This window comes from Carettochelys insculpta, chromosome 2, assembly GCF_033958435.1.
Source record: "Carettochelys insculpta isolate YL-2023 chromosome 2, ASM3395843v1, whole genome shotgun sequence".
Taxonomy (NCBI): domain Eukaryota; kingdom Metazoa; phylum Chordata; order Testudines; family Carettochelyidae; genus Carettochelys; species Carettochelys insculpta.
The window spans coordinates 220,295,409-220,310,301 of record NC_134138.1 but is presented as its reverse complement, the minus strand read 5'-3'; positions in this window follow the sequence as shown (position 1 = coordinate 220,310,301).

The following is a 14,893-nucleotide window of genomic DNA, read 5'->3' as shown; positions in this document are numbered from 1 at the left end:
TGTTTTGTTTCAATCACTTAAAGGAGAGGTTGTGTGTGCCTCTTAGACTAAGTGCTTCAGCTGACACTTCTAGAGAAGTTTGCGGACAGTTTCTCACCCAGTGGAATCTTTCTGATTTGCAGGTGAGCGCTCAGGATTTTATGTTCTGTGAATGTGTTAAATATTATTACTTAACGACATAAACTATATTCTTTTGAAGTATTATTGACTATATATTTGTGTTCATAGTTCTCCTTTATGTGGCTGCAGCTGTTTCTTGGGCTGCACCTACACTAGCAAGTTCTTTTGGAAGATTTTTTCAAAAGAAGGGGGATCGTTTGAAAGATCCCACGGAGAGTCTACATACAAAGAGTGTTCTTTGAAAGCAAATTGAAAGAACATGGTGCTCCTTTCAAAATCGCTCTCTCTTTCCTGTTTCAGGAAGAGTTCCCCTTTTCGAAAGCTTCTTTTAAAACAAAACGTGTGTAGACATTCCACAGGCCCTTTTTTCCGAAAAAGCAATCCTCGTGGCACCTGATTTTTCTATCCCTCACGCATTCTTTTGAAAGAGCGGGGGCTGTGTGGACACTCTCTTTTGAAAGAGCAGATCACTCTTTTGATCCCCTTTTTTGTGTGTGGATTCACTCTTTCGAAAGAAGTTCTTTGTTAAGATCTTCCAGAAGGGCATCTCTCAAAAGATCTCTGTAATGTACACGTAGCCTCGGAGGAATTTGTTGTAAAGAGGAAAAAGTGTTAACCAATGCTGAAGTAATGTTTTGTAATGCAATAAGAGATGTAGGCTTCACATTTTATAAACAAAATAATAAGTGGTTAATTTTCACTTTTGTTTTTAGCTAGTTTCACTCTCAGGATTGCAGTCCTTGCAATTTTTGCAAAATGCTGTGGGGGCTGTGTATGTTTACAAACAGTTGTCTGCACAGGATTTAAAAAAAATTATGTAAAGATTTCTGTTGTTAGAGCATCTGCAAATGTGTGCTATGACAGAATCTAAGTTTGGGAAGAAAATTGATCCTGTATAATTAGACCTGCCCTGGAACTTCCAGTCCAATGCATCTGACAAAGCAGGTCTTTGCCCACTAAAGCTTCTGCCCAAAAAACCTGTTAGTCCATAAGGTACCACAGGCCTTCTCATTTTTTTGAACAAATTTAAGTTCATAGTGTTTTTAATGTGCAATAGTCTTATGAGAGGAATTATTTGTAAAATCAGATGTGCAAACATAGTTGGATATATAGAAACCAACTGCTTGCAATGGTTTAACAACTTACATTTTTGTAAGTCTGGAAATTAACTTGAGTGTTTTGTAGGGAGAGGGAAACCCAAGTTTTTTTAAGTAAGTGGTATTAGTTAGAAATATTTAAGAAAACTGTGCATTTTGTATACTCATCTGAATCCTGTTGATTTGTGAATTGGCATGGAAGAATGCTGTCCAGGCTAGACCACTGTTATTAAAAAAAATAAAATACATGAAAAACAACTCACACCCCACAAACAGAAAAGCAGTATCTTTGAAAACCCTTAATGTTGGTGGTCTGTGATGTTTGTGCTCTATAAACAAATGCAGGCCTTAAAGGCCAGCTGGGGAGAGACACTGGAGGGGGTTCAGAAAGGAGATTCCTCCCCCCAAAAGCAACAGAACCACATTAAAGCTGCTCCACAGAGGTTACTGTGATAGCATACATAGGGCCTTTTTTGTAGCCTTTCTGCCTATATGGGCAGAGGGACAGGTAGATCTGCATAGCAGTGAATCCCTCCGACCCATCCTTCACCTATATTGCTACTAACAGAGACTTATTTGTTTATCCATGTAGGATGACGGTAAAGTCAGAATCGTGACACATACGTGCAAACGTCTTAAAGTTTTCTTTTTTTGGTGGGGGTTTTGTAAAGCAGAGATGAAAGTTGTGAGGAAAAAATTGGTTATCTGGCTATCTTGCTTATGTCCCTAACACCAAATTAACAGACAGGCCATTGAACTGTTCTGCTGGGTGTCCACAGAAAGGATATAATCAAAGGAAGTACAAGTACTCATTCAGTGGGGATGGATTTTGCAACAGATTTGATAGCAGTGGAGTTAATTTCCCTGGTGACCCAAGTGAGATAGTATAGTTTTATCTTTTTCAAAAAATTTCGGACTAAATTGTCTAGTTCAATAGCACTTACAGGCTACATTTAGATAGGCACTTTGTGTGTTTATTAAGTTGTTTATTTGGTATAATAATACCAGTGATTTAATAAAGATAAGAATTCAGATGAAAGTCAACGAAATTCCCATTAAGCAGCTGGCCCATTTCAGGCAATAGGAATAAATTAAAAGATAAAGTGGACTTCCATGTTTGATTAAGAGGCCAGAATTAATCATTGTGAAAGAGAGAAATGTTTCACATTGAAGAAAGCAGCTTTCATTCTCAGTGCAAACTGATAGAAGCAAATTCAGAGTGAATAGCTTGTAATATGATCATTCAGTTGCTGCATTATACAATCTTTCCAGAAGGCTATATGTTTTAAGTATGCATTTCACAGATGAGATAAATTACATGTAGTGAAAAAACACTTATGGTAAATTTTGAAAAAATATCAGAATGGATCCGATGCATATATGTAATAATGGCGCAAACCTAAAGTTAATATTTATTTTTTGGAACAAGATCACTGTGAGATCACAATGTGGAAACAGGAGAATTTCCTGTACCATGTTTGAATTTCATGTAGAATAGATATCTGTTCGTTATCAATTTGTATGTACACATAGTGAACTCCAAAGCCTGACTGATAAAGAAGAGATTAGTGTGTGGCTATTAAATACTGAAGCTGCTAAGTGCTTCTACTTTTGTGTATCTTAAAGCATCAACCTGCTCTTGCATATGCAAGCTACTTTGGTGTATCAACAAAACTCAGTTACTGTACTCGTGTGTGCTTGCATGGTAATTTGATATTTTTCCAAGATATTTCACTGGTGCAACACTACATATTCTTGGGAAACATCAAGTCATTAGGAAGTGTTGAGGCATATACCACTTTTCAGCTGTTACTGATAGCAGCAGCACCTGTGATAACCCTGATGTAAATATGGAGAAAGCATATCCACAACAAGGAAGAAATTAACCTGACTTGTTTGCAGCATTGTACCCCTGATGGACCCAGGACATTCAAGAGATAGGGTGGGTGAGGTAATAGCTTTTATTGGATCAACTTCTGTTGGTGAAACAGAATGGCTGGGTCTACACATGCCCCTACCTTTCGAAAGGGGCATGTTACTGAGCGGGTTCGAAAGATGCTAATGAGGCGCTGCAATGAATATGCAGTGACTCATTAGCATAATGGCGGCTGCAGTGATTCAAAAGTGCAGCTTTTTGAATCGCGAGCCGCCCAGGGAGATGGGACCTTCCGAAAGGACCCCACCAGTTTTCGAAAGCCCTTCTTCCGATCACCAGATAGGAAGAATGGCTTTCAAAACTGGTGGGGTCCTTTCGGAAGGTCCTGTCTCCACAGGCGGTGTGCGATTCGAAAAGTTGCACTTTTGAATTGCCGTGGCCACCATTATGCTAATCACTGCATATTCATTACAGCGCCTCATTACCATCTTTCGAACCCACTCATTAACATGTCCCTTTCGAAAGGAAGGGGCACGTGTAGACACAGGAAATGAGTCTTGTGTACTTGACAGCTTGTGTCTTTCACCAAGAGAAGATGGTCCAATAAAAAATACTACCTCACCTATCTTGTCTCTCTAATTAACCTAATTTATCAGTTAAACTGCTGTGGGAGAATGATTAAAAAATCTCCAGAAACCTATCCCACTGGCAAAACTCCCATTCTTTTCAGGCTAGGATTTCACCCTTGGTTTTGCTGGCCCCGTAGGAAACCTATTTGCAAATAAGGCCAAAAATATCAAATCTCTGGTGAATTGGAGGATTTTCTTCTTCAAGAAAAGTCTGAATGCTTGGGACAAAAACAAGTGTGGACCATCCTGCAATGTCTTATAAAGTTCTGCCTTTCTGGCAGGCATCGTCTTTAGGCAACACCTGGCATAATGACTGGATGCCTAGATCTCCTGCACTGCAAATAATAAGACATGGTTCTGCAGGAAAGGGGAATCTAGTGAAAATTTAAGCCCAGGGTTTCTGTCAACAACAGATGAATAGCTACATCAGCTAAACAAATGGTTAGTGTGACAAGGAGGTAGATAGGTTCTTGTTCTAACTGACACTGTGCCACCGTTTGTCTGAGTTCCTCTCAGGCTTTCTGCCTACCCACTCCCCTGCTGTATCTTTGATGTTTTTACAGCAAAACATAGTGGCTATGCCTATACTATGAGATAAAATCAAATTTAAAGGAGTTAGCTTGATATTAAAATGTCGCTGTCTTTACTGTAAATACCATGGGCTCAAATTAGTGACCCCTAATATCGATAACAAATTGTTGATATTACCGGTCGGGTATAGCATCAATTTCGAATTTAAAATTTCAAATAAAGGCTAGTGTGGTAGTGTCATGTCTTTAATTCAAATTTATGAGCCTCCAGAAGTGTCCTGTATGTATCCCACAAAGCTACGCAGTGACCCTCCATGTGTTACTGCTTCCTACTCCGCTGCTCTCCATCCAGGTCTGCAGGAAGAAATTCACAGGAAGCCCATAAATTTTTGAGTGAATTAGAATTAGAATTTGAATTCTGCAGCACCCAGGCCTGCAAATATAAAGGTCTGGATGCAGTACTAGTAGCATCCTTCAGTCTACTTAGACTATGGATCGCGCCCTTCATAGTTCCATTTGGGATCATCATTTGCAGCGTCGACTGTGACTGTGAAGGCCCACACGAGAGTGACAGTCCTTGCTGCATCTGTTGCATGTGTAATGGGTGTCTGGCAGGTCCTTATTGTGCTTTCTGTGGGCCCGCTTCTTCTCTGCTAGCTGTCTGATCCTCATCTCACCCTTCTGAAGGCCCTTGTGTAGTTCCTGCCTCCATCTGCTGTGATCGTCTGCCAGCTCCTCCCAGCTGTCCAGCTTGATGTCTAGCTCCCTGAGATCCCTCTTGCCGACATCTTTGTAGCGCAACTGGGAGCATCCGGAAGGTCTTTTGCCAGAGGCTAACTGACCATACAGGATGTCTTTTGGGATCCTTCCATCATTCATCCTGTGGATGTGGCCAAGCCAGCGGAGCCGCCGCTGCCTGAGGAGGGTGTGCATGGTTGGGATTCCAGCTTGCTCAAGGACGGCGGTGTTGGCTACTCTGTCCTTCCACGATATTCCAAGGATGCGCCTGAAGCAGCGCAAGTGGAAGACATTCAGCCTCTCTTCCTGGTGGGCATACAGGGTCCAAGACTCGCTGCTGTAAAGGAGGGTGCTGAGGATGCAGGCTCTGTAGACTTGCATTTTGGTGTGGGTGTACAACTTGATGTTATTCCACACTCTCTCGCTGAGTCTCGACAGAGTTGTGGCTGCTTTTCCGATCCTCCTATTTAGCTCAGACTCCAATGGCAGGGTGTCAGTGATGGTGGACCCGAGGTAAACGAACTCGTGGACGACCTCTAACGTATAGCTGTCAATGCTGATTGATGGAGGTTCAGCAATGTCCTGAGCAAGTACATTTGTCTTCTTTAGGCTGATGGAAAGCCCGAAGACCTTGCATGCTTTGGAGAACCGATCCAGCAGTTTCTGAAGCTGGTCTTCTGTGTGTGACACTACAGCAGCATCATCTGCGAACAGCATATCTCTGATGAGGACTTCCCGCACCTTAGATTTAGCTTTCAGTCTTGCAAGATTAAACAGTTTCCCATCAGATCTTGTGTGCAAAAAGATGCCCTCTGTTGAAGATCCAAAGGCGTGCTTCAGGAGGAGAGTGAAGACGATCCCGAACAATGTCGGAACAAGGACGCATCCTTGTTTGACGCTGTTCCTGATGCTGAAAACAGGTCTGGATGCACAGGTGACAGAAGCGGGCGGGGGTGGACAGGGCTGATAGAACAGCTGCCTATCACTACGCCAATGTTCACAGAGGACGTGCGGCACAGGGAACCCGGACAGGTTCGGGGAAGGCTGAATTATGTTACTGGGTGCTCTGAATTCTGGGACAGTGCTTTGCGTTCTGGGATTCTAACATGAACCACCCTCAAGCAACTGGGGCTAAGGCACTATGGGATAGGTACCCACAATGCACTGCTCACGCTGTCGAACTTGCATAGGGCAATGGGGATGTGGAAACTCAACACGGAAAAACAATGAGTCGAATTTCAAGAAGGTTCGTGGGCATTTAAATTCAAATTCATAAGAACGAGATTAAAAAATCGAATTTATTAAAAATGGAATTTATCTCACAGTGTAGACATAGCCAATACTGTACAGAGCTCTAAATGAGGCTTTACTGCTCTCCTGCAAGAGGCCTGAATCATCCCCAGATCATTCAGCACATTCCAGAGTTATGTTTTTTAAAAATAAAGATTGTACTAAAAACCACAGAATATGGCCAACTATTGTACTACTGTCCAGTCTCTGGTTCCTTTGTTTTGTAAGGTTAGCTAGTTTAGGGACTTGTAGGGTCTAATATGATTTTGCCTGACTTTTTTTCTAGTTAGGTGACTGGGCATCCAAATTTCTGGCTTGTAGGTGTTGCTATTCTAACTCATTATTGAGCCTTGAGCAGGGGAACTTCAGCAAAGTGGCTGCACATGAAACAGGTAGGTTAGGGCTTCCTCAGTCTCAGCACTTGTCGTAAGAATTAATTTATTTTTGTAAGGCACTTTGTGATACTCTGTGTGGGCAAGCTATGTTGTCTTCCTAACCACCCACCTCTTCCTTCCCCTAGGAGGAATGGGTGGACTTTCACACTCCCACTGCATTTTTCTCACAGAGAAGACATGTCTGTGAAGTATTGCGAGAACACACAAGACAAAGACAACAATAAAGAAAAGAAACTATCCCATCCTAGCCTCCAACAACACCAAATATCTAGCCTCAGTAAGTAAGAGACAAAACCATGGATACTGGAACATAGCTCCAACCCCACATGAAGAAATATTTAAGACCTGAGTCTGATAGGATTTGCAAGTCTTTGAGGCCCAAGGCCCCAAACATATATATATCAGCCAGTTATTCTAGCCAATCATTTGACACCCCTCTACATCCTACCTGACTCACCTTCAGTATCCCTGGCACAACAACGTCCTGTGCATTTAGCCTCCCTCAAGCACCAAGAAGGAACGCAGTTAAACTGAAAGCAGATGACAAAGCATCCTATGGTGATCAAAGTTCCATAAGGCAGGTGGACAGCCCATGTTCCCAATGAGCCAGATCACTTAGTACAGAACAGTCAGCTGGGTAAATACCACACTTGCTTGCAGAAGAGTTGAAGATCAAATTTAGGTCCCAATATTGCAAATATTAATGTGCTTAATTTTAAGAACATGAGCAGTTCGAATGAAGTCAATAGGATGACACATGTTTGGAAGTAAAATAATTGTATAAATGTTGGCAGGAACAGGGTCTTAAGAGGCTCTGAAAAGTAATCTCCATTTCACTATCAAGACAGTTCTTGATCTGCTCTCAAGCAGATCACCTCCTAAAACCTTTGTAAATCTGGGTATCAGTTGTATATCAGATGCTGGAAGGCACACACATCACTTACAAAAAACGAACAACAACAAAATCAAGCAGTCCGGGAGATTTCAATCTCATTCTGCCTTGAAGAGTTCCTGCTCCCTGTAGTGTATTCCATTGAATCACACTAAATTTACTTCATGTAGTACCAGTGGAATATTGCTGTACACCAACCAGTGAGGTTTTACTGCACAAGCTGTTTCATATACTTAAATACAAAACAAAAACAAAAAAACAAAAAGAAAAAAGAGGAAAGGACATATACATGTTATTCAAAAGCAAAAAATACTCTTACCTTTTTTTTTGTTACTTCCAGTGCAGCAAATTCCTTTTGATTTCTGAGTTCTGACCTAAGTTCCTTAATAGATATGCTGCCTCTCCTTAATAAATCAGATTTCTATTGTACTTTGTTCTGTCTTGATCAACAATGCTTTCCCTAGGTCCCTGCAAAACATAGCATTTATCTTAACTTCTCTCTTATCCACTGTGTTTTAAAACAAGTTTGGTAATTAATCTGCTACAGGTTTGCCTTCCTTTTTTTGCTGCTTTCCTGAGTAATTGAGACTGGATCAGGTTCATTCCTGGAATATTGTCAGCTTTCAATTATTTGCATGTAGTGCCTGCTCTAAACCCAGCAAAGTTAATGGAAAGATTCCCATTCAATTCAGTATCCTTCTGCTCTGGCCTGTTTGGATTGTCTGCTTTGCTGTATTCCTAAATACCTGCGGAATACCATATGAAGCCTTTATCATTTCACAGCCTCCAACACTGCCCCAATACCATACCTGGCATTCTAAAGGGGAATATTTGGCACAAATGTGAATATACGTTTTATGCCCTGACCCATTTTCATTGCTCCTCTCAACATTCCTTCTCCTGAATTTGAACAGGCAAGTTTGTATATTCAGTGGAGTTGTATAGCAGGGGCACAATTTGTTACCTCCCCAAAGACAAGAATTAACTAAAAACATGGGTTCAGACTGCACAAATAGGCAGAATTAATCCCCCCAGAGTTATTCTTTATATTAGTCAATCCGCCTTGTTCCCTCCCTGTCCTCTTCATTTTCCTTTCTAATGAATGGGGACAGATACCTCTTTCTACTGAGATGCCTCCACTACAATGACAATTCTCTGGCTTCCCCCAGGTGATTTACTTTTCAAGCAGGGCCCACTTATTGATCTCCTGGCTGACAAATTTCAACACATGCCCAGCGTTGACAAACATTTCTGGAGATGAATTCCCTCCTGCCGTTCAAAGAGGAGGATTATTTTTATGTAATATATTTCAATAATAGTTCCTGGTATGGAGTCAGTCTCAACAAACTGTGTGATAATTCAGCTAGCAAGCAGTTATTATGAAGCACAGCTGAAACTCTTTGGCTTGCTATTCACTCTCTCTATTTTTCAAGCATTAAAAATATATGTGATACAAAAAGCAGCCTCCTCCTTCTCATTTTTTCTAGAGATGGGCTCTGGAAAACTCCTTCTTATGTTTTTGAAATATATTATTAGTATGGCATGTATGATTCTATACTATTTTAATGCAAAAGCTCATGATATCAGATGATCAAATAGAAAAGGCGACCAAAAAGTTAGTTGCATTAGACTCCAAGGGAGATCAAGACTGTGTTTTGAGGGACCACGTAGAATAAAATGTTCATGGTCAGATGTGTGCCTGCCTTTCTGCTATACTAGATGGGATCACAATTCCAGTTTCCATCAGGCAAGTTGAATAGACATTCAGTAACTACCATACATGTGCAATAAAGTAGAGTAGGGGGTGAAAGCAGAAATATTAGAGCTCTGCATTGCCACATGCAAAAGTAATGTATCAATTGGCATCTGAAAATCTGCAGCCCCCCTTTTTTGATTAAGGAGCGGATAGTAATTTAGCTTGCTTTGCTTTAAATAGTTTATGTCAGCAGGTCCTCATTCTCTAAGCTGGGTATCTGGAGCTGATCTTTCTGTTGGTTGCAACATGTCCCTCTTGGACATATTTTGTCTGCAGTGCAACAGAGAATGTACAGTGCTGCATGTTTTCATGATAACTCAGAAGAAAGCTCTTGCAGTCAGATTCTGAAATTTTATTGAGGGCGCCAGCTCCTCCTTCATAGAATCATAGAATGCTAGGACTCGAAGGGACCTTGAGAGGTCATTGAGTCCAGGCCCCTGCCCTCATGGCAGGATCAAGTACTGTCTAGACCATCCCTGATAGACATTTATCTAACCTGTTCTTAAATACCTCCAGAGATGGAGATTCCACAACCTCCCTTGGCAATTTATTCCACTGTTTGACCACCCTGATGGTTAGGAACTTTTTCCTAATGTCCAACCTAAACCTCCCTTGCAGCAGTTTAAGCCCATTGCCTCTTGTTCTATCCTCAGAAGCCAAGAAGAACAAGTTTTCTCCTTCCTACTTATGACTCCCTTTTAGATACCTGAAAACTGCTATCATGTCCCCCTTTAATCTTTTTTCCAAACTAAACAAGCCCAGTTCTTTCAGCCTTTCTTCAGAGGTCATGTTCTCTAGACCTTTGATCATTCTTGTTGCTTTTTTTCTGGACCCTTTCCAATTTCTCCACATCTTTATTAAAATGCAGTGCCCAGAACTGGATACAATACTCCAACTGAGGCCTAACCAGTGCAGAGTAGAGCAGAAGAATAACTTCTCGTGTCTTGTTCACAACATACCTGTTAATGCATCCCAGAATCATGTTTGCTTTTTTTGCAACAGCATCACAGTGTTGACTCATATTTAACTTGTGGTCCACTGTAACTCCTAGATCCCTTTCTGCCATACTCCTTCCTAGACAGTCACTTTCCATTCTGTATGTGTAAAACTGATTGTTCCTTCCTAAGTGGAGCACTTTGCATTTGTCTTTATTACATTTTATCCTGTTTACTTCAGACCATTTCTCCAATTTGTCTAGGTCATTTTGAATTTTGACCGTATCTTCCAAAGCAGTTGCAACCCCTCCTAGCTTGATGTCATCTGCAAACTTAGTAAGTGTACTGAAAATGCCAATGTCAAAATTGTTGATGAAGATATTGAACAGAACCAGTCTCAATACAGACCCCTGTGGAACCCCACTTGTTATACCTTTCCAGGAGGATTAAGAACCATTAATTATTACTCTCTGAGTATGGTTACCCAGCCAGTTTTGCACCCACCTTATAGTAGCCCCATCTAAGTTGCATGATATTTGGGGATACACATCTCAGCACTGGAAGACACCTGGGAGTTTATCAAGTCCAGTCCCCTGCCTTCTTGGCAGGACCAAGAACCATCCCTTTTTTTTTTTTTTAAATCTCTTTGCCCCAGATGCCTGAATGAGCCCCTCTAGGGTTGAGCTCACAGCCCTGGATTTAGTAGGCCAATGCGGAAACCACCAAACTATCCCCCTGCTTGCTCCTGATCTGCTGAGTGTCACATCTCGCAGTATCGTTAGTGCCCACATGGATGAGTAGCACAGATAGTAGTCAGAGGGCCGGATAATCCTCAACAACACCTCTGTAATGTCTCAGATACAGGCCTCCGGCAGGCAGCATACCTCCCGAGATGAAATGTCAAGGTGACAGATGGGCACCTTTATCCCCATCAGAAGAGTATCGCCTACCACCACCACTCTACGTTTCCTCCTCACAGTGGTGGCAGCTGACGTCCCAGCTTGTGGGTACGAGGCTTTTCCTCTGCTGTATGGGGTGATTCCTTGTCTCCTGTATCAAATAGAGCATAACAGTTTCCTAGTAGCATGGTGGGAGGGTTCTGAGCAGGGGTAGAACACTGCCTGCTGCCAGAAGTAATCAGCTGCCAGTGTCCACCCTGATCTATCTCCTCCTCCACCAGTGGTGGGTCAGCTGTCCTGTGTACTGGGACAGCTACCTCAGCTGTCTCCACATGAATACTGTCCAGGAATTGTTCATGGATTCAGATACTCCTCAACCTAACCACCTCCTCCTGCAGCTCTCCCATCTGCTGCCTGAGAGATTCCACCAGCAGGCACCTTTCACATTGGATGCTCCCCCTAGCCTGGATATCAGTAAGTGCGAATTGCAAGCCACAGTCCTTGCAAAACCACACCAGGATCTGGGTAGAGGCATCCATAGTCAGGCAGTCTGTCTGGCTACAGGCACAGGAGACAGAAGCAGTGTTGGCACAGGTGTTGCGGGTCTTCCTGACCATTGTAGGCCTCCCTCTGTTAAACTCCCCTGCTTGCAGCCCCCTGTCCTCTTTGCTCCCCTGGTCACATATAAGAAAGGGAAAGGGGAAAACAGGTATGGGGCTCCTCCCAAAGGCAAACTCCCTGTTCGCTGCTCACAGAGTTTGCTGTGGCTGCATTCTTATAGAGCTGCTAGCTGTTTAGGTTCGGCTCAAAGCCTTTGCGTCCAATCTAATCAGCTCTTGAAGGCGCACCTGGAAGGAAGCTCTCCCAATTCATACCTCGAAAACTTGCCAAACTTCCAAAGACGCTTTCCGACTGCCCCTCTCTGCAAAACAGGTGCTCAGGCACACAGGCAGCTATTCAAACTGCCCCCTCTGCAAAATAAAACAAACGCACAGACAGAAATTCAACCCACCAGCTCACAACATAGCTCCCCAAATGCCACACTCACCTGAGCTCCTCTAAGATGCTTTCCCAGGCAAACTCCCTGTTAGCTGCTCCTGTTCACTGCTCTTTCATCCTTCAAGCCACCACGTCTTGCTGAACCAGATCCTATTTTGTGGCATCTGGATGCTGGAGTGAGGAGTAGCCCTCAAGTGTTATTTCAACAGATTGACTCCAAATTATTCACCAACTTTCCTTCACTGCTACTTCTCTGGCAAATTATATATATGGTGGCTTATACCATTGCAATTGGCACTTGCTTAGATATTTTACCTTGCAGCACCAGTGGCTGATTAAGAAGCATAAAGTTGTGATTAGACTTTTCTGGGTGTGAAAATTTGGAATTAACTGCCAAATACATTTAAAAGGACTCTTTCCTCAGATGCTGTGTTTTCTTACTATACTGTCTTCTACTTTCTTTGCTTGTCTATAGACTTCCATTTTAATATTCAACCAGCAGTATGGCCAGTGCAAGCCTAACACTTATCCCATCTGTGTGGTGACCCATCTTCTGCTGTCTTTTGCTCTCTTTACTTTTGAAACCTGTTTCCTGCAGCACTTCCAGTTCTTAAGTACGGTTAGTCTCAAATCATGAATCAGAACACTCAGAACTTTGTGTTTATGAAGCCATCTTTTGATTTTAAAACTCCCTCTGCACACCTCCAGACAGTGCATGTGCCTGTGACAATCAGTGTGCTGAACACCCTCAAGTTCTTTAAGCTGAATTTGGTTCCCATTATAGGAGCTGTTGCCCACATATCTGCCTCTTCCCCTACGCATCATTTCTGCCTTCTTCAAACTCATTTTTGATCCTCCAGGGATCCTTTGCTCCTTCCCAGGCCTAGTGATGCCAAGAGGGCAAGGAGAAAGGGGAGGAGCAAACAAAAGTCACTGAGAGAGAGGGGAGGGAGAGTACCTTATTTTGAAGTCACAGGTAAGTGACTGGGACAGATTCAATTTGGAATGACTCTGTGACCTATGTGTCATTCAAGGGGTCACGTTGCAGAGAGGGATAGCTCAGTGGTTTGAGCATTGGCCTGCTAAACCTCCAGTTGTGAGCTCACTCCTTGAGGAAGCAGCTTAGGGACTGGGGGCAAATAGATGCTGGGGATGGTGCTTGGTCCTGCCAAGAGGGCAGGGGACTGGACTAGATGATCTGCCAAGATCCCTTCCAGTTCTAGGAGATGTGTGTATCTCCATATGTATGTGAGTTGCATGCATGTGAATTTTGTGAATGTTTAACACATTCTCTCTCTCCTATTGTTTTATTAAAATGAATGCCACATTTTAACTGACTTTGTCCGACGGTGCATTAAACAGTGACAAAATGCCTTAATGCTTCAATCTACTCTTGTGAGGCACCTAGAAGACAGCCATTTTCTCTCTGATGGTATGTGCTGAATGAACATAAACTAGGAATGATTCAGGAGTTTTGCAAGGGAGAAGTAAATGCTAATTTAGAACTCTGTACAGTACACCTATCCCTCAATTTACAAAACTTTGATTTATGAATTTTTGCTACAGCCAATCATGTAAATTTATACCTATTTTTCAAGTTACAAGCATATTTTTTCTACAAAGAAGAACCAATCATCATCTGAGCATCCACTTCGTAAGTAATGAATGCAGAGGAATACAGCAGTACACAGTGCGAGGCTGAATCATTTCCCTCAGCTTCCAAGCTCTTCCCAGTTGGTTTGCGTGTTTCATTGTGCTTGTGTTAAATTGACTGTGAGTGATATTAATTTTCAAATATCTTTGTTATTTGTGATCATCAAGGGTTGTAAACACGAAAAAGTTTCTTCAGGATCTGTCAGAAAGGCCAAGAAACCAAGGAAAGCAATATCTGTGGCTCCCAAACTTAAAGTTATTAAAAGAAATGAGGATGGGCCAGCAATTGAAAAGCATATGTTTGGCAATGAACTTGGCAGCATTGACAGTGCGTATACTCTTTGTGCAAAATTAAAAGATAAAAGAAATGGCAGAAATATATGTTGACAGAGCTAAAAGCTGCATCAAATAACAATGGAGAGGGATGCAAAAATGAGTAAACTTGGAAGACTTTTAATACATTAGATCAACAGCCATAATGAATGCAACATGCCTTTGAGATTCCTCATCATAATGGAGAAAGCCCTGTCTTTGTCTGAGGACCTGAAGAAGAAAGCTGAGGAAGAGAGGCAAATTGGGGGCCACTGAAGTCATGTTCAAAGCAAGTCATGGTTGGCTTGAGTACTTTAAAGTGCGTTCACATTATCATACTCTGCGAGTTACAGGTGACGCAGCATCTGCTGATAATCAGGCAGCTAACATTTTCCCAGCCACATTGCAATGAATAATTGATGAAAGTGGATGTTCTCCAAACCAGATCTTTAATGTTGATGAAATGGGGCTTTTCTGGAAAAGAATGCCTTCTCAAACAGTTATTTTAAGGGGTAAAATGAAAGCAACAGATTTCAAGGTCTCAAAGGATCAACAGGCATTACGTCTTGGTACAAATTTGTAAGGAGACGTGAAATTGAATCTTATCCTTGTTTGCTATTTGGAAAATCCAAGGCCACTTAAAGGCTTAAACAAAGCATCATTACCTGTGGTCTGGTGTTCTAATCAAAAGGCCTGGATGACAAAGAAGATTTTGCTAATTACGTAGCAAGCTACCTTTCCTCATTCATCTCTAAATATTGTGCTGAAAATA